We start from the raw sequence: 17,209 nt of genomic DNA, 5'->3' as shown, positions 1-17,209 counted from the left end.
TACTATTTTTTATCACAATTTATCTCAACATTATTTTGAATAGTTATTTGTCTACTCTGATACGCAACTTATCAGAATACTCGTCTTTGTATTTTTAGGAATAATTGATCCTTCAAAAAATGGTGCAGTCCTACGTAACTATTCTGAATGAAAGCTGTTATCGTAACAGCTACGAGACTTTCATACTGATGGTTTTCTTATTGGGTTACTTTAAACATGACAGCAAAGTGGCAAAAGTACATTAAAACATTGTTTTAATCTGTTAGTATTCCCAATTAGGCTTTGATTTCATGGATAATTTGGGTTACTCATTTTTTCAGGATCATAATTTGTACAATACAAATTATACATATATTTTAATTACGCCTATTAATTGTGCACAGACGTCAAGCTGGATTAAGCAGCAAGTTTATAAATTATATTTCCAAGCTCAACTATGCTTACATGGAAATCAATTTTTTTATATTTGTTTATTTATTTTGCAACTGTAATAGATACAACAAGCAAAAGAGATGAGGGTAAGGAAGTGGCGCAAATACACGTGCACGCATATACATGCTCTTACATACTCGTGCGCAAAGAGGCGTGAGTGGAGTGAACGACGACCATCCAGTGATGGAAGCCACGTTGGCAAGCTTACAGAGCATCCATCCTAGGTCGCGTGGCCACCGCCGCTTTAGTCTGCGATGTGGATTTGAAGGAAGTGTTGTGGTAGACATGTGGATAAGAGGGTTGTAATGACTGTGTAGATTTGTGTGGAGTTTTGTGTACCGAGATCGGGCTATTTCAGAAACGAGAGGAATATTTAGATCAGAGTGTATAGTATGATTTAGAAGGGAGCGTTAACTATTGTTCTTAGAATTTTTGATTGTAACGTTTGAAGTCTGTTGATCGATTTTTTGGCGCTTCCGTACAGTTGTATTCCGTACGTCCATATTGGGGCAAGTAGGGCGGTATATAGCGTTCGTTTGTTCGTCAGGGTCAGTTTTGATCGTTTGTCGAGTAGCCTTTTCAATATTTTATACCTCAGATTGAGGTCAATTCGTTTGAGTCTCGTATGGGGGTTCCATGTTAGTCGTTTGTCAAGGTGTAGTCCGAGATATCGTACTTGGTTAGTGATTGGTATAGGCAATCAATTTAAAGAAAGTAATAATAAATTAATAATATTATGGAAAAAGTTTAAATACAAGTTACTTATTTGAAGAATAAAAGAAAGACTGATAGTGATGATTAGAACTGTCTAAGAAGTCAATATTTTTTAATTTAATTTATTATTATATATGTATAAATTATTAGTAAATCTATTTAATTGGTGAAAAAGACAGCCTTGTGAGGGAAAGTACACTTCCATAAAGATGAGTTTTATATTGTGAGGTATTTATAAAGGGTGTAATAAATTTTGATAAAGTAATTCATACACTAAATCATTATTTAAAAAGTAAAATATTGTCAGCAGTTAGTTGGTGCGATATTTATGTATATCCGTGTATTAGAATTAATCTTTATTAATAAAAATTCTGAATGACCTAATGCTATTTACATATGGAATGTAATGTTGAATTAGTTTAGTGTTATTTATACTTACGTTTGAAATGATGGCGGTTAATTATTTAATGTAAATAAGGAACATAAAAACATAGAAAATTTATTCAGTCTCTCCTGGAACACACACAAGACAAAATGTTTTAAATTCACGTACTTAATAGACTGAAATCAATCTCTCGTATTTTTTTATTAACTAAAAATATTAGTATTAAATTAACAAATTTTATTATGTTATTGCATTTACTTTATTGTAGGTTTTTCATAAAATTAAAAGTTCTGTATACTAATACAGTGGAAAATCAGAGTATAATCGAAGAATTACTACACCGGAGTTTGCATCAACAATGGAGTTTCTTTGAATTCTTCCTTTTATTGCAAGAGTGTTTAGTGCCTCACGCGACCCTTTTGAGTCAGATTCATTTAGCTCCTCTCCCAAGTTTATTTCTTGAAGAAATACCAAAATCTGGGAACAGGATGGTCTCTTACTTCTACTGCTACTTTCTCTGGAAGGTATTATGTTTCTAAAGCACCTATAAAAAGTATCATCGCAATCTGTCAAAAAGTCAGAGTAGCCAAGAATGAATCTTCAAATGTTATCAAGTTGTGAGCTATAAAATCCTCTACAGGTGAACTCTGTACACTTTGAATAGAGCAGAAAACGTTAATTATTTCAAAACTATGGGTAAAACTATGAGATGGGTAAACTAGAATAATTCTCAAAACTTACGAAGATGTTTGGGAGAAATGGAGCAATCGACGCTATGAAGCAAAGTATCCTCAATGAAGGTAAAGGTTTGGAAAAGAGGCATCCACCTTTTTCTAAAGGAGAAGCTATGGTGGCAAAGTAATGGTTTGGGCTACGATTAATTTGAGTATTGATTAATCACGAAGATCTGAGAAACTTGTAAATGGTTAAGTATTTATTTTTCACATTGCATTTGGCTTTTTGGTTGCTCATGATATGAATATAAAATTTTAAAGTCAAATTTACCACGTCTTAATCATAGCAACCCCTTAGGTGCTTTCCTTGAACTTATAATTCATGTAAGATACTAAATTCGCTGATGATATCAGCGTTTATCCTTCTTTAAGATTTTTCAAAAATAAACTTAAAATCAGCTTCTTACAAAAAAAAAAAAATCATGTCAAAAAAAATATATATATAAATCTGTGCAAACATTTCAGATAAAAATAAGAAAGTTCTGACTCAAAAAGAAATATTCTAGTTGAACGGGAGTAGTGCAGAACAGTGAATATAGCAATTCTCCGCAACGTGTGTGGGGGATAAATCAATCTGTCCTAATACCTAGCATCAGTGGACACAAAATTTAGAGCACGGTTATGACATACGTACGTATATCCGCTTAGAAGTGATTTATCACAGAATCCTAACCGGTTAGTTATATTTGCGAATAAAGATTACATGTGGTAAAATTAATACAGTTCGGAAATCTGCTGCCCACATGTATATATGGTTTAGATTATTTGTTATAGATTATATTTCGGTTATTGAGGATGGGTTAGTGTGAACAGTATACTTTTCTGCGTTGGTTTATTTTTTTAATTAAAACACTTCATCTTAACAAAAGTTATTGTTTGAACACCTATTGTTTTTAATAAATGAGCAGCTCTATACGATTTATTAGATTTAGTATTATAAATACTAGTAGATAAATATTTGTTAAGAAAGGTGATCAAAACCAATTCTTCTATTTAATAAGTAAATACTTAGACTTTTATCTTCTGGACTATTTAAGCCCTTGCTTCGTTATAATTCTTTATGAAGATATATTTAGTGAAACTATAGGGCATGATAATTAGCCAGTACTTGGAGAAAAAATACTTCTCCAATTTATGAAAAAAACAAAAAAAACAGAAAAGGCGATGAATGCGAACCTAGCAGTAATGACAGCAGTTGGTTAATCTTGCAGGGATAACATCTTTTACAAGACATTTTCTATAGAAAGACAAAACTGAGCTATATGAAAATGATCTAAGGTGGGTTGACACTGTTTATAGGAGTCAAGATTAACGGTAAAACATTTTTCCTAAGGGTCGCGAGATAAATAATACCATAAGCAATCTACATTCATCTTAGGTTTACTTTATTCCAGAATAAATCTAGTGAGTTAAGTTAAACAAACATTTCTTCACCCTGGACTTTTACAACTACAAAATGGAATCTAACATATGTATTCAATAATGTACATTAGATCAATTTTCTCTGGATGTAAGAAACAAAACTGTACTTAAAACTCGTTGTTAAAAACAACAATATATATATACAAACAGTTTTATGTATATACAGTTATATTTACATTTTTTCACAAACAGCTAATTAAACTGGATTCTTTCAATGTCAAATTAAGCGATACAAATTCTTTAATTTATTAGAGTAATTAAATACGGTTTAATCAAAATAATTAAGTTTTTGTTTTTTATGGTTTTTATTTTTTGGTAGACATTAAGATTGCTTTGAGTAACAGATGTAAGATAGCAGACAATAAAATTAGATAAATCTACGTTGTAGTTGGACTATAATTCATTCAAGTTGTTCGACCAGACATTTGGTGCCAACATTCACACTTGTACACATCTACTAACTCAATACATAAATCACTTCCAGCATTTTGAATGGAGATTTTTTGTTTGCTTTTTTTTTTTTTAATGAATATCAAAAACAAATTGTAATGTTGCAACATAAATCCTCAAACTAAATTATTGGCAGCTCGTAATTTTTAACATTATTGCAGAAGTGTGTTCTTCTCCGTTAACCTGACCTTTTAAAATGACTTCACTTGCTTTTTAAATTTTTCACTTTTAAAAGATTGGCTTCTTATCTTCCAGGGACTAACTGGCAAGGTCTAAATTAGAATCTATTTTACGATCTTAGGTTAACCTCATTTTAATGTACACATCTATGAATCTGGAACATCCTAAATATCATTATCAAAAAGTGATCTTAACTGAGAGGATTCTAAATATCGAAATGTATTGCTGAATGATTGTTTATACTTCTCAAAAAGCCCTTAGAATATTATCCAGTTCAGGTGAAAATTGTGACCTTTGAAGTGCAGTACACAAAGATATTCCCTAGCAAATTTAAAAAAAAGAAAAGTTTAATTAAACCATCTCCATTTACTGTATGTACATTACTTTAGACATAAGTGGCTGACTAAAATAAGTAGAAGAGAAAATTGAGGAGTTTTATAAAAAGGAAGAAACGAGAAAGCGGATAGCAATGATGAAAGATGCAGTAAGGTACAAGAGGACGTTAGTGAAAAGCAAGGGTGAAAATTGAATAAAGGAGTTAGAAAATTTGGATATTGAATATAAATAAGAACTTAACTTCTACTTGAATAAAGATGGTAATTTCCTAGGTAGATATAAGTAGAAAATAGTAAATAGAAATGAATTTGTTAAAAGAAGAAGGAACTTTTAAACACTACTGAACTTCGGAAGAGAGGCTACGGTCGAAACAAGGAGAGGGCTAAAGAAAAGTGGAAATTTAGGAGATAAACTCTGCCTTATTAAAAAAATTACCAGCCAAGATAAAATAGGTAAAACTGATTAGGCTTGGAATAGAAGCACACCAGTAATGTGCGCTCAATCTGAAGGGATTTTGGAAAAGGAAGGGAGGAATAGGATGAAGCAGTATGGGCAAAGAATAGAAGAAAAGCAACTTTGATTCCATAAATCACCAATGTTCAGCCAACCACTGTAAAATCCAGTCACTTAGTGAAGGAGATTGGCAAAGTGGAAGAAGAAGTGGCGAGTACAGAGTGGCGTAAGAACTGAAAAGGGACACATGACATTGAAGAAATGAGAAAGTTTTAATGTAACTGCAAAAGATGCGCATTTCATTGAAGCTGCTTAGTTCTTAAAAATGATCCCCAAGAACCTCAGAAGGTAAAAGAAGAGATTGCGCTTAGTCTGAATCAGATACAGGTCATGTCTTTGGTAATCTTTAAGTTAGAGAACGGCTAGAAACAAGGGGTCTTTATCATTATTGCTATTCTATGCCTTGAAAATGAGTTAAAGAACAAAAACATGATTATATAAAATAATATACAAACGTGAAAAACTTTTCTATTGAAGAAGATATAAAGTAGTACTGGGTTCAATTCCTGAGCTTTGCTTTAATTTTATTTAAAGTGGTCAAGAGAAATTCAAGTCCAAAATTCAGCTATTTGCCTCTGTCCACGAACGAAAGCAGATCAGTAATTAGCCAAAATTAATAAATATAAGTAGGATATAAAGACAAATGTACGCTTCACTTCATGGAGAATATGCCTATAATAGACGCTAGAGGATACCTCGGGAATATCTCCGAGTAACCAGCAAAAGAAGGGCTAGTGCAGACGTCCTTAAGTCATCTTTTTATAAATATATTCTTCTAACAATTAACCAAGATATAATCATGAAATAAAGGGAGGTTTTAGAACAGTTTTCATGTTTAAATCAATAAATAATTTTAAATGTATTCCCAGATAAAACGATTAGGTGACCGTAGCGTGTTCCTGAATCTCCAGAAATAAATAAATTTCATATGATAAAAAAAAAATTGTAATTATTTATTTATTTATTAGTTTTCAATCAGAAATCAATCTCTTCCTTCTACCCCATGCATATATAACCGCATGAATATTTATCTACCGTTTTCTTGAAAATATTCCATAAGCCTAGAAAATGCCAGCTTGAGCGTAGGTTGAAATATTCACCATACTCTCTGCAACGAGAATACAACCTCTACATCATCCTTCATTACCATCCTGTAGAGGTCACTAATCTGCTATACTCTCCCAGAAATAAATTAATGCAGGATATTCTATAGCAGGAACACTAAATTCTAAAAGTATAAATCAAATGTATATTAAATGCAAACACATATATTTAATTTATGGAACAATATTATTTATTCCATAAATTATTGATTATAATCAATAAATGTGGGCTGACTATGTGGTGACAACTAGATCGTGAAGGGTCTTCGGAAATTAATAATATTTTGTATTTGTTCGTCAATCTAATTGTATATTCACCAAAGATATGAATGTCTCAGACAGCGTCAATAAAATAGAACTATTAGTACAGGTGTTTTTTTTTATCGCTTTGTCAATTTAAAATGTTGTATGTATTAAAATTTACAATCATCGGTGAATTATTCCGTTTACATTTTGCAAAATCTACTGAATAGAAATTTTTTATCCCTGAGTTTTTGAACTTCTTCTAGAAAAAGTTGTTAACGATTCGGATTACAATTAAGATGCGAAATTATTGTAAAGAGAAACTTTAAAAGCTGTAAGTTAATTGTAAATCAATTAAGTATCGTGGACAGGGGCGGGAGCTCATACCTTACTATAAACAATTTTTCCCAACAAATAAAAAGTAGTGGTAAGCGAGATTCGAAGTGGGGATCACCCACATACAAAGCCTTACTTATGTATATTTTGTATCCGTTAAAAGTAGTATGTGGGAACAATAAATCAGCGGTAATTAACGCTTCTAATGATCATTGAAGTACTGTAGCATTTAGAAGAGATAGCTTAATTTAATTCAAGTTCCCTTGACGGCGATTGACATTTAATGGAAAAATTAATTCGAAAAAAAATAATTTTATAATATAGTACGATAATTTTTAATGTAGTTGCACTTAATTGCTGACGTTTCAAAAAAAATTTTTAATCGTACACCCTTCGCAACGGAAGAAGCGAAGGGATTAGCTGAGAAGTTAGCGAATACTAGATTCCAATGCAGAGATCACAGGTTCGAATTCAGCTGCTGGCCCTAGGAGCTTCTTACAGCTCACTGTCCGGTAATTGACAGTGTTGTCTATATCAATAGAACACGGTCCGGAGGCCCACAAAAACTAAAAAGAGCTCTGGGCAACAATAATCTCAGATGTAGTTGCGCCTTAATTTAAAAAAAAAAATACACCGGAACATGAATCTAAATAAACTGTTCATTTAGTCCTTTTAATTATATTTTGCATCTAATTTTTCTATAAAATCTAATTCAAATAGAATTAAGCGTTTTATTGAAAACCCTGGTAATTCTCTTGTTCACGAATTAAACAGCGAATTTCATCAGTTAAAAAAGTTCAGGTGGTCGCTTGATATTATTAACGGTGTAGGAGCATTTTATTCATCGTCTCTAGAAAAAACATATCGAAGAGAATTACGTAAATAATATCAAAAAATTAATAATGTTTAATAAAATTCATTCACAGTTAGATCAGTAGTGAGCTATTTTCTTCTGACCAGTCTCTAAAAAAATTGTGGTTCTTGACAGAAGAATCATTTTGACAGAACAATGAAGATGTCCAGTTGTATAAGGAAGACAGTGTTCCAATCGTCTATAACTATTAATAATATATGATAGCTATATTGTCAAAGCAAAACCACCATCAGAAATGAAATCAACAATCAGAAATTGAATCAATTAGGAGGTAGATTAGGAACAAGGCTACTGAGTGGATTAGCAACAACTACACTTTGGGCTAGTAGTGGACGAGAACAACAACATCTTCACTCATCTTTCTCAGCCGGAGGGTAAGATTAAAATCTTATAAATTTACAATAGAGTAACTTAAGTGAGCTTTACTTATGAGATGGATAAGATATAAAAATGTTTTGTGGTAAAGTATCGAAACTCATCAATGTGTACATCTAATTATTAACAGTTTTCACGACGAATAATTATATTAATCTGTTATTGTAATTGCAATATTTTTCATTAAGAATTAAACAATCTTTAAATTTAAAAACCTATTAAAGTTAAGAACATTAAAGTTTAGGTGATTAGATAATGTCAAAACAATGGAACTGCTCCAACAGAAATACATAAAAAAGTGAAAAGAATTATCAGTTTATCCAAAGTACTAATCACTGAAATAACATGCATAATCTTAAAATGTGAGGCTTATTAACAACCGCTGCATAATTTGCAAACATGCATTACCTATTAGTTAACAATTTGCTTAAAGTATAAAAACGTTCCCATCAAAATTACTATTCATTTTATAAAAGAGAAAATCTAGTTTTATTTGTATTTTTATATTGTTAGAAGTTATAACGGTGTATATTAAACCAGAATGAACACCTACATCTATTCTCTCTCAACTGTCTATTTCCACTGAGTCAATAACATGCAACTTTGTTTGAAAACCTTCCTTTATCTCCATGAAAGAGACTGTCGCTCAGTTAAGGCAAATAATCATTAAATAAATAAATAAATAAATAAAGCCAACACGAGCAAAGAACAAATTGACTTTAAAATTAGAATACCTGTTATAAAAAGCTCATTTTTTTTAACGGGTGTTAGTTATTATTCTTCCTTACATATCACATCACAGCAAACCTAAGCTTTAATATTATTTTTACCCTAGTAAACGTGAATATGCTTATAAAATTAGCAAAATTCTATCTGTTTTAAGCTTAGGGGAAAAAATGTACACAGCCTGTTTTGCTATCCTGGCCGCAAAGTTTAAACGAGATAACGTCAAATACAACCAAGCCGGCTTTCATTTAAGCTAACTGTTCAGTATCCATTGAAATGTCCTAAATGAGCTGGCAGCTGCAGCTGCGTGCACCTATCGCTGTTATGTATAGATAAATTTTAGAAAAAAAAAAAAAATACTCGTCTGTCCGGATTCAAATACTGTTTCAGTTCATATGAGTCCATTTTATGATGTATTAAGAAAGAAATTCCTTCCAGCCGTAAGAAGTTAGGGAGGATTTCGAAAATTCGAAGAATTAAAAGACAATGAAGAAAGAAAGATCATCGGTTATAAAAAGTAAAACAGAAACTTCACTAGAGTGTATTAAAAGTAAATTACAAGTTCGACAACGCATGCATAAATTTGCAATATTCCAAGAACTTTACACCCACATAGTCAATTTTATTATAATAATAAGCCCCATATAAAAACATAATTAATGAATGGGTGTAATGACTCATCAGCCTTCAAGGTCTCATCAAACAGGTCTGGAATGTAGAACTGCTTCATAATTGATTCGCTTTTCGCCTGGTTTTGTTCGGGTTTCCCAACGATTGTACGCCACCAGTGAGCATACTGGGATAGCTAAGAAAGTGATAAGAAAACGGATTGGTAAACCAGTAAACACGTCATTTTCGTAGATCGCTCTTCTTTGCCTTTAAGGATGACAAACATAGATGGGTTTGGAAAGAGGTCTCTAAATAGATTTATTGTTCTTTTTTGCAAAAATTAATAACAGATTTGATTATAGTTATTGTAACCCTTCATTACTGTTAAATGTTCTGTGGCTAGCATGAATACAAACCCGGTAAGTGAGGCCCGTAAAATGTACAATATTTATTCATAAACTTGAAGAATTGAGAAGAATTTTCTGAACTACTATAGATAAATGGAAAATGGATTTAAATCTTTTTCTGCAAACCTGTTACCAGATTCACTGTAACAAAAAATTGCTGATTTTCCAGACAATTTCACATGTTCAGCCCTTAAAATCTGCGATAGTAAAAGAAAATAATAAGCAATTATCGCAGATATTTCATTAAAAAAAAAAAAAACTAAAGCTTGAAGCTATGGGCGCACTTCCAAGATAAACTCTCCTAAGTTTAAAGATAAATTTAAATTGATAACGCCTTAATCTCCGTTACGTAGAAGAAGGGACTAGCAGCCTGTTTAAAGAATTTCGGCGACAAACCCTACTTCTCACTTTTATATCTAACTCTAATTCATATTGCAGAAGGCTAAGTTGTCATGTAACAAACCCACAAGCATAACAAGTTGCTAATCCAAAGGTATGCTTTCGATACGACCCCATAGAAGCCTAATATAACAACACTAATGAAACATTTTGCTCTTGTTTGCCCCGGAAAAATTAAAATTAAAAGTAATTACCTACCTAATTAGTTTCAATTAGTGAATTGCCAAGTAACACACTAGAGGATTGTTGCTTTTATTAAAGAGACATAATGGAGATAAAGAGATGGTGGTTAAATGAGTAGAAATGCTCACTATTTCGTAAAGGCAAATTAACTAGTTAAGAAAGTAAATAGCGGATAGTTGGCAAAAAACAACAATAGGTGCCTACACCATGTACAGTCATGCTACTCTGCGTTGATAAGATCGAACTGTCGTTTTTCGCAACATCACAAACTGACAGCCGAGTAATGTTCTTTAAAAAATAATAATAACTTTTTTGTCTTTTCGAACTTCGATATTATTGGGAACCAGTGGGAGAACGATAACCACAATTCTTATTGATAGCACTTCTTACTTCACGGATCACTTAGAATATCATACATGCCATTTTTGCAGTAGCTGAAGTAGGTAAACCTCCCTTTTTTAATTTCTCTAAATACTGTAAGCGGTTATATCGTTTTTTGAAATTGAGTTTTTACAGATAGTAAGTTTTCTGTTCTCAGAATGAAGAAAAAAACAAGTTTTAGTGAAAAGCATATGTAAGTATGCGTACCTAAGTATGAACATCGTTAAGTTACAGTTCTGTGCAAATTGACATACAAAATGGCGAAGAACAATAGGTGAACATTAAACATTATCCACAATTTTTTTTTTTTTTTTTTTTTTTTAATGATGCGCAGCATTGAGACCTCTAAAATGCAAATCTATACGAAATTTTGAAGACAAAAATGACCCTTTATTCTTGAAAATCGGTTCACGCGTAGATAATTTGAAACGATTGCAATACTTCACGTTAGTAGGTGTAAAAGCAGGACGACTCTTAAACGTTACGTAGGAAAGCCCAACACCATCATCCTGTCAAATTTTATCAAGATCGCGATAAAATTTACAGAGTTATTGGTAAATAAATGTTAAATGGAGGGGACTTAACATATATAGAATTTATAGCATCGAGACCTCCAAAAGACACTATTTATATGAATTCCGAATCGAATGACACCTCAATCATGATAATCGGTTCACGCGTTTAGGCGCAACGTTGTTTACAGAAAAAGGTAACAAGAACAATAAAAGAAGAACAAGAACAATTTATTAATATACCGTTTTTGCCCATTTTTGGCATCGTTTCTCCCAATAATCTGCATAATTGCGAAAAAATTACGGTTATGCGAATAGAAGTAAAGCCGCATAGAATTAGAGGGTAGTTAGAATACGAGAAGAAAACGAGAAGTTTAAGCACTTTGGAGCGCAACTAAGGGATGATGGACGTTTAAGGAGATAAACGTTATTAGCAAAGTGATTTCATCATTGGTATCATCTAATATTTTGTTAAATTTTGAACAGTGTACCCAAATTCACCACTATTATTCTACTAGTTAGTAGATAAGAAAAGAATGCTTTTGTGATTTACTTTTTGAATGGAGGCTGTAAATCACGTTTTACCAATTAAAAGACAATTATATCAAACAGTATAACAAATTGGAACAAGAAGAAAGATGGAACAACCGCACATCTCTTAAGTACACGACTTTCTTTATTTTTTGATTATTCACTTTTTTACTATCGAAGACAATATAATTAATAACACAAATGGAAATTTCATAAAAATAATTGAAACACATTGCGTGATTGTTTATAAACAATACAGAAACAAATCTTTCGAAATAAAATTTTCAATTATAAAATTGAAACAACTAAAGAAATAAATTACCCTGTTTAGCTGAGATTGTTGAGTGATCACAGACAGTATTTCTAAACGAAAATTCCGGTTCTGGGTCCTGCCCTTGGATTTACTCAGATGCTTCTTACAGCTGATCCATTGATGTGTTGTCTGCAACGAGAGAATACTGCCCGGACGACTGCAAGCACTGAAAAAGATCCGGGATTAAGCTCAAATGATGACGTGCCATAAAAACAAAATAGCAGACAAATTAAAAAATACGGTTTTATTTTTTTACATAAAGAGTAAAATTTGAATGATTTAGATAAATTACATTCTGCAGAAATAATATAAATAAGTATTAAAACTAAGAAAAGGAAAAATTCATGTAATGGAAAGAGGTACACTGTTTCGGAACAATTGGCCACATTACATTTAAACTAAAATTCTGATGGCAAATAAATAATTGAATAAATTTTTATGACATACTTTATACCAGCCAAATCAATTCATTTCTTGAATGTGTATTTACAAATCTCAAATCAAAAATGTTGGAACACGTCTGAAAGAATTCACCTTGGTAAAAACATCATGGAATTAGACGGTAACTATGAAACAATGTTGAGTTATTTACAATCAAGGTTTGATTAAAAAAAAAAAAATGGTATACGGCAGATTTGTACCATTTCTACAGATGAAACCAGAGAGAGTTAAGTCGCTCGAGGTGCCAGGGTATTCGTACCTTCTCAGATGGCCTGGACGTCATCTTTGTTCCATTGACACATTGCAACGTTCTTCGAAGTCTTGCAGCACATAGATCTAAAAATTAAGTTTCTCAATAAAATGATACATAGAAAAATAGTTATTTTACAACTTCGAATAAATTTTTCAGTCTATGATTTGGGAAAATGCGATGTATGGGATTATGAATTTAGTTTAATCATTTAGATAAAAAATCCTATTTAAAAATAGTTGGAAAGCTGAAGTGGATTATGTTTTGACCGTTATGAATGTATAGACAGTGAACACATTGAAAAAAAAAAAAATCCAATGAAACTAATACGGCTATTAATCCATCTCCAGCGGTAGTAAATTTAAACCTAAAACAGACACTCAGAAGGTAGTATATTAAGAAAGAAAAACTACCAACTTTTCCAATAAACTTCGAATTCCTTTTTAGATTTTTGTGATAAGTTTATGCTAGAGTTCTTTCTGAATCAGTGCACACATTCTATGCGTTGACTTTTATTGGAGAAAGTTTGCATATTCGGTAGAACTTTACTTGTTTAACTTAGTAAAGCCTTAAGATGACGCGGCTATAATTAAAAATAGATAAGTAACAGATAATATAATTGGAGCTAATAAACCAAGAGTATTATCAGGGAAAGGATTAGCTGAATACTACAGAATGGCTAGGGAATACTGGACTTCAGCCGCTGGCCGCTTGCTGCCGGTGTTGGGCAGTGCACTGAACAAAGCTCCGGGTGCCATTAACCAACAACCTCAGATGTCGCGCCTTAAATGAAAAAAAGGAATAAAATAAAAACCTGGTGAGCAGAAGTAATCCAGAGCTGGCAGTTTGTGCTAGAGTAGTTCATTTTGAAGGGGATTTTTTTCTGTTCTAAACTTTTGACATACATAAATGACTGAATTTTACCAATTAGAGATACTTGAATTTTGGGAACTTGAACTAGAAACTTGTATCTAGTACAATTTAATAGACTTCCGAAATGACTTAATTGTTCTCTTAATACCTCAACTCTCTTTTGTACTGCAGTTGTTAAACTTCCTTTCTCAGGCCAAATATGAATGTTCAGATGCATAAAAATAATAAGATCTATAGAATGAAATGTTTTAAAGAGTAGCAGAAGATGAGACTTACAGCATCTTTGAGGAGTTGAATCACAGCTTCTCGAAGTATGGCTAGGTGACCATTAATTTTGTATCAAAAAACAGGACAACAAGCAAAAAAAAAACCTATAAAAAATATTAATACGTTTATTAACACGAGATCGGTTATTACAAAACAATGGCCGTATAATAGTATAGGTTAGTTTAGTTATTAGTTTTTATATGACGTTTAGCGATCGATGTTTACACTAGTCGACTAGTTTACTCTATCGGTAAAACAGGTTGTTTTACGCTAAAGGTTCGTCCAAAGTTAATGTACACAGAAATTTTTTTTCTAAACGATTATTTGCGAACTTAATTATTTATTATACATTTATACTATACTTTTACATTCTAAAATTTAATTTGGGTATAATTTAAATTTCATTGAAAAACAGTACAAATAAATAAAACACAGGACATTTATGCTTAAAAAAAAAAAAGGACAGCGTCTTAAAAAACAGTACTGTCCTGCCAAAAAGAGTACGAATGGTCACCGTAAGTATGGCTGACTTCTTCGTAATTGTTGCAATGTTAAAGATTTGTGTTTGAACTCAAGTCTGTCCTCAACGCCGAATGTAAATGTACATGTGCTTGTGTAAAAAGTAACGTACATCTCAATACTTATGTTTACGCAATGTGAAGCATTAAAACACAGAACCTGTCTAACTTTAACCTATTTGTTTGGTAACACATTAAACGCTACCGAAGGACGAGGGAATGCCGAAGGAACCAAAGGATTACAAGTAGTGGTAGGGGAACTTGCGTAGGGCATCTAGTGGCGAAGTCATTAAGTGTACTGTTACATATATGGCCATCTATTGACATAAAATAGAAATAAAATAAATTTTATAGGACAATTCTTCTCAGGCTTTACATTCTGCAGGCATCACAGCCGTCTCCGTAAACAACGCCTACTCCGAGAGCCCAGCACCCAATAAAAAAATTGCTTCATTTTTTAGGTGTATGCAATGAACTTCAAATTTTTGTATATTTTTTTTATTAAGAACTATCTAAATCAGAATATGTACAGGGCTCTGAGATTTTTGAAGCTGCACAACGTTGGATTTGGCAACTCTAAATTTTCTACTCAGGACATTCTCTACTCTCATAGTACACACTTTTTTTTTTACATCTACAAACATTAATTTCTATAATTTTTGAACGATAACATCATACTCAAAGCTCAGCCCACTAATATTGTTTTTTGTCTAATTTGGATTTGGCTTCTTTTGGAAATTGGACACATCATAGTACAATCGATAGTATAGGAGAGGCTGTAAATCTATTAAGGATCCCAGGAGTGTGAGTGCTTTTCTTAAGTAGAATAGTGAAATGTTAATATGAGTGCCCTTGAGTTTGTAGAGGTATACTAAGGTTAACCTGTTAACTGTAAGAACCAAAATAGTCCAGTTAACGAAAAGAGCCGTTGCGATGATCCTGACATATGTAGCTTTATATAACATTATAATACAACTTGATAAATTTAATATATCCAGATTAATATTCCAAATTTCGTTTAAAACCCATAAGGTGGTTGTAGCCATTTGATTCTCATTAATCATAAGATGTTGGCAACTATTTGCAAAAAGATTTCTGCCCTTTGCTCACAGATGTGCTCTCTTCCCAGGCACTGTAGCTTCGTCGTGCATTTTAATATACTTGGACGTATGCACGGCATGCAGAAAATGTTCTTTCATAGCTAAGTTATAGGCAGAAAGGCTATAAAAAAAAAATTGCTGCTATTAATGTAATTTATCACCCTCTTTAGTTCTGTACTCATTTTTCAAACGAGGAAACGACTAATATAGTTTATAACACAGATTATGTTTAACCAAAATATAAACTCATTTATTAGATTTTTTAAGTAGGTATAGGTTTTTTACGCTGACCTAAGACTGCACACTGATAATGAATATTCCAAAACTATTAAAACAGAATAATGAAACTAAACATTTAAAAAAAAAAAAAACCTTAACTGGCAGATTTGAAAAAAAAATCTTTTTCCCAGCTCATTTTCTAAAATCCCTAAACGACCAAGCATCCAGTCTAGTACTTCTTTCACAACAGTTCTAATAATGTCATGTTTGGTTTTTCGAAGTAAAAACATATTATTTCTTTAATGGGAAAATTCCTCGTCTTATAAATTCTAATTGTAAAGTTGTTTTTTTTTATAGATGTGTACATAGGGCCTCTCGTTGGGGATTTTTATGAATATAAAATGTTACATCCTTGAACAACAATAGCTTTAAAATTGTAGACGTGTGCAATATAGAGCCACTGTGTTTTATAAACATTTATTTGCATTGCTTTGCAATTAAGAAAGTCCAAGAAGAATGATAAATATTTCTAGTACAGTTGCGCAGTTTGAAACTATCTTTCTGAATGTTTAAACTGCGAAGTTAAAGATATACTGTAAAGCTGGAAAGAATAATCCTCTTGGTTAATCCCTTAAACGACAAGGTCTACTTATAATACTTCTTATAGTAAGTCAGCTTTAGTTCTATTCCCTTTTATCCCTTTAGATATTCTCTCTGTTTTCTTTCCCAGCAATAAAAGCCATTTAACGCTACGTAATTTCGAATTTGTAGAAGATAAAAATGTTTAGACTACATGCTAAAATAATGAAGAATTATATGGATGGATTATACTTTAGACGTCTTTCTTGTTATCTGATTCTCTTATTGCGTAGTTTTTTCTTTGTTTTGTTGATTTGAAGTCTGAATATTTTTTCCTATTTCTTTTTTTCAATTGATATATTAAATCCGGACTGAGGATCACTTCCTTATAAAAACTATGGAATAAAATTGATTATTCTTTCTTTTCAACGTATTTAAAGAAAAAGGAAAAACTTTTCACGAACTACGATTTTTCGCAGACAAGTTCTCTCTGCAATGTGCACTTCTCTTATCTCTGAAAATTGCATAATTCCTTAAATAGGCTAAAAAAAAATATTTTGTAAACCATCTCGATAAGTTCTACTGATGCTAAAAATTGTTTCGGCCTATAAAGAAGGAGCAGACTGATAGTAAAGAACATTTAAAACAAGATGAGTTCGAATGATTAGACTACTTCTAAAAGACTGGGAGCCGAAGCAGTAATTACAAAATAGAAAAGGAATAGAAATCACAGGTAAAATTTTTTTAGCGTACCGGTTCTTGAATTATTTAAATCCCTTCATTCAATGAAGTCAAGAAGTATAA

The 17,209-nt window shown here is 31.9% G+C and overlaps 1 protein-coding gene across 5 annotated transcripts in view; it reads right to left on the bottom strand.

Annotated features, from left to right (window-relative positions):
• LOC141456907 (uncharacterized) overlaps nt 1-14,304 on the bottom strand; it is a 140,655-nt gene extending 126,351 nt beyond the window's left edge. Inside the window, exons 1-4 of one of the 5 annotated variants that reach the window (XR_012460121.1) lie at nt 13,999-14,304; nt 12,800-12,935; nt 12,168-12,324; nt 6,081-6,394 (exon numbers count right to left, since the gene is read on the bottom strand). The gene's annotated coding sequence lies outside the window, so the exon portion shown is untranslated. Of the gene's footprint in view, nt 1-6,080; nt 6,395-8,892; nt 9,629-12,167; nt 12,325-12,799; nt 12,936-13,998 lie in introns of those variants that run through there. The other 4 variants (XR_012460118.1, XR_012460111.1, XR_012460110.1 and 1 more) reach the window with 4 other exon arrangements.
• Nucleotides 14,305-17,209: the final 2,905 nt, after the last annotated feature.

Source organism: Rhodnius prolixus, unplaced genomic scaffold (genome assembly GCF_049639745.1).
Source record: "Rhodnius prolixus isolate KJV_2025 unplaced genomic scaffold, Rpr scaffold_1, whole genome shotgun sequence".
NCBI classification, from domain to species: domain Eukaryota; kingdom Metazoa; phylum Arthropoda; class Insecta; order Hemiptera; family Reduviidae; genus Rhodnius; species Rhodnius prolixus.
Note: the sequence above shows the minus strand (reverse complement) of the source record. Positions and strands in the feature narration are given on the sequence as shown.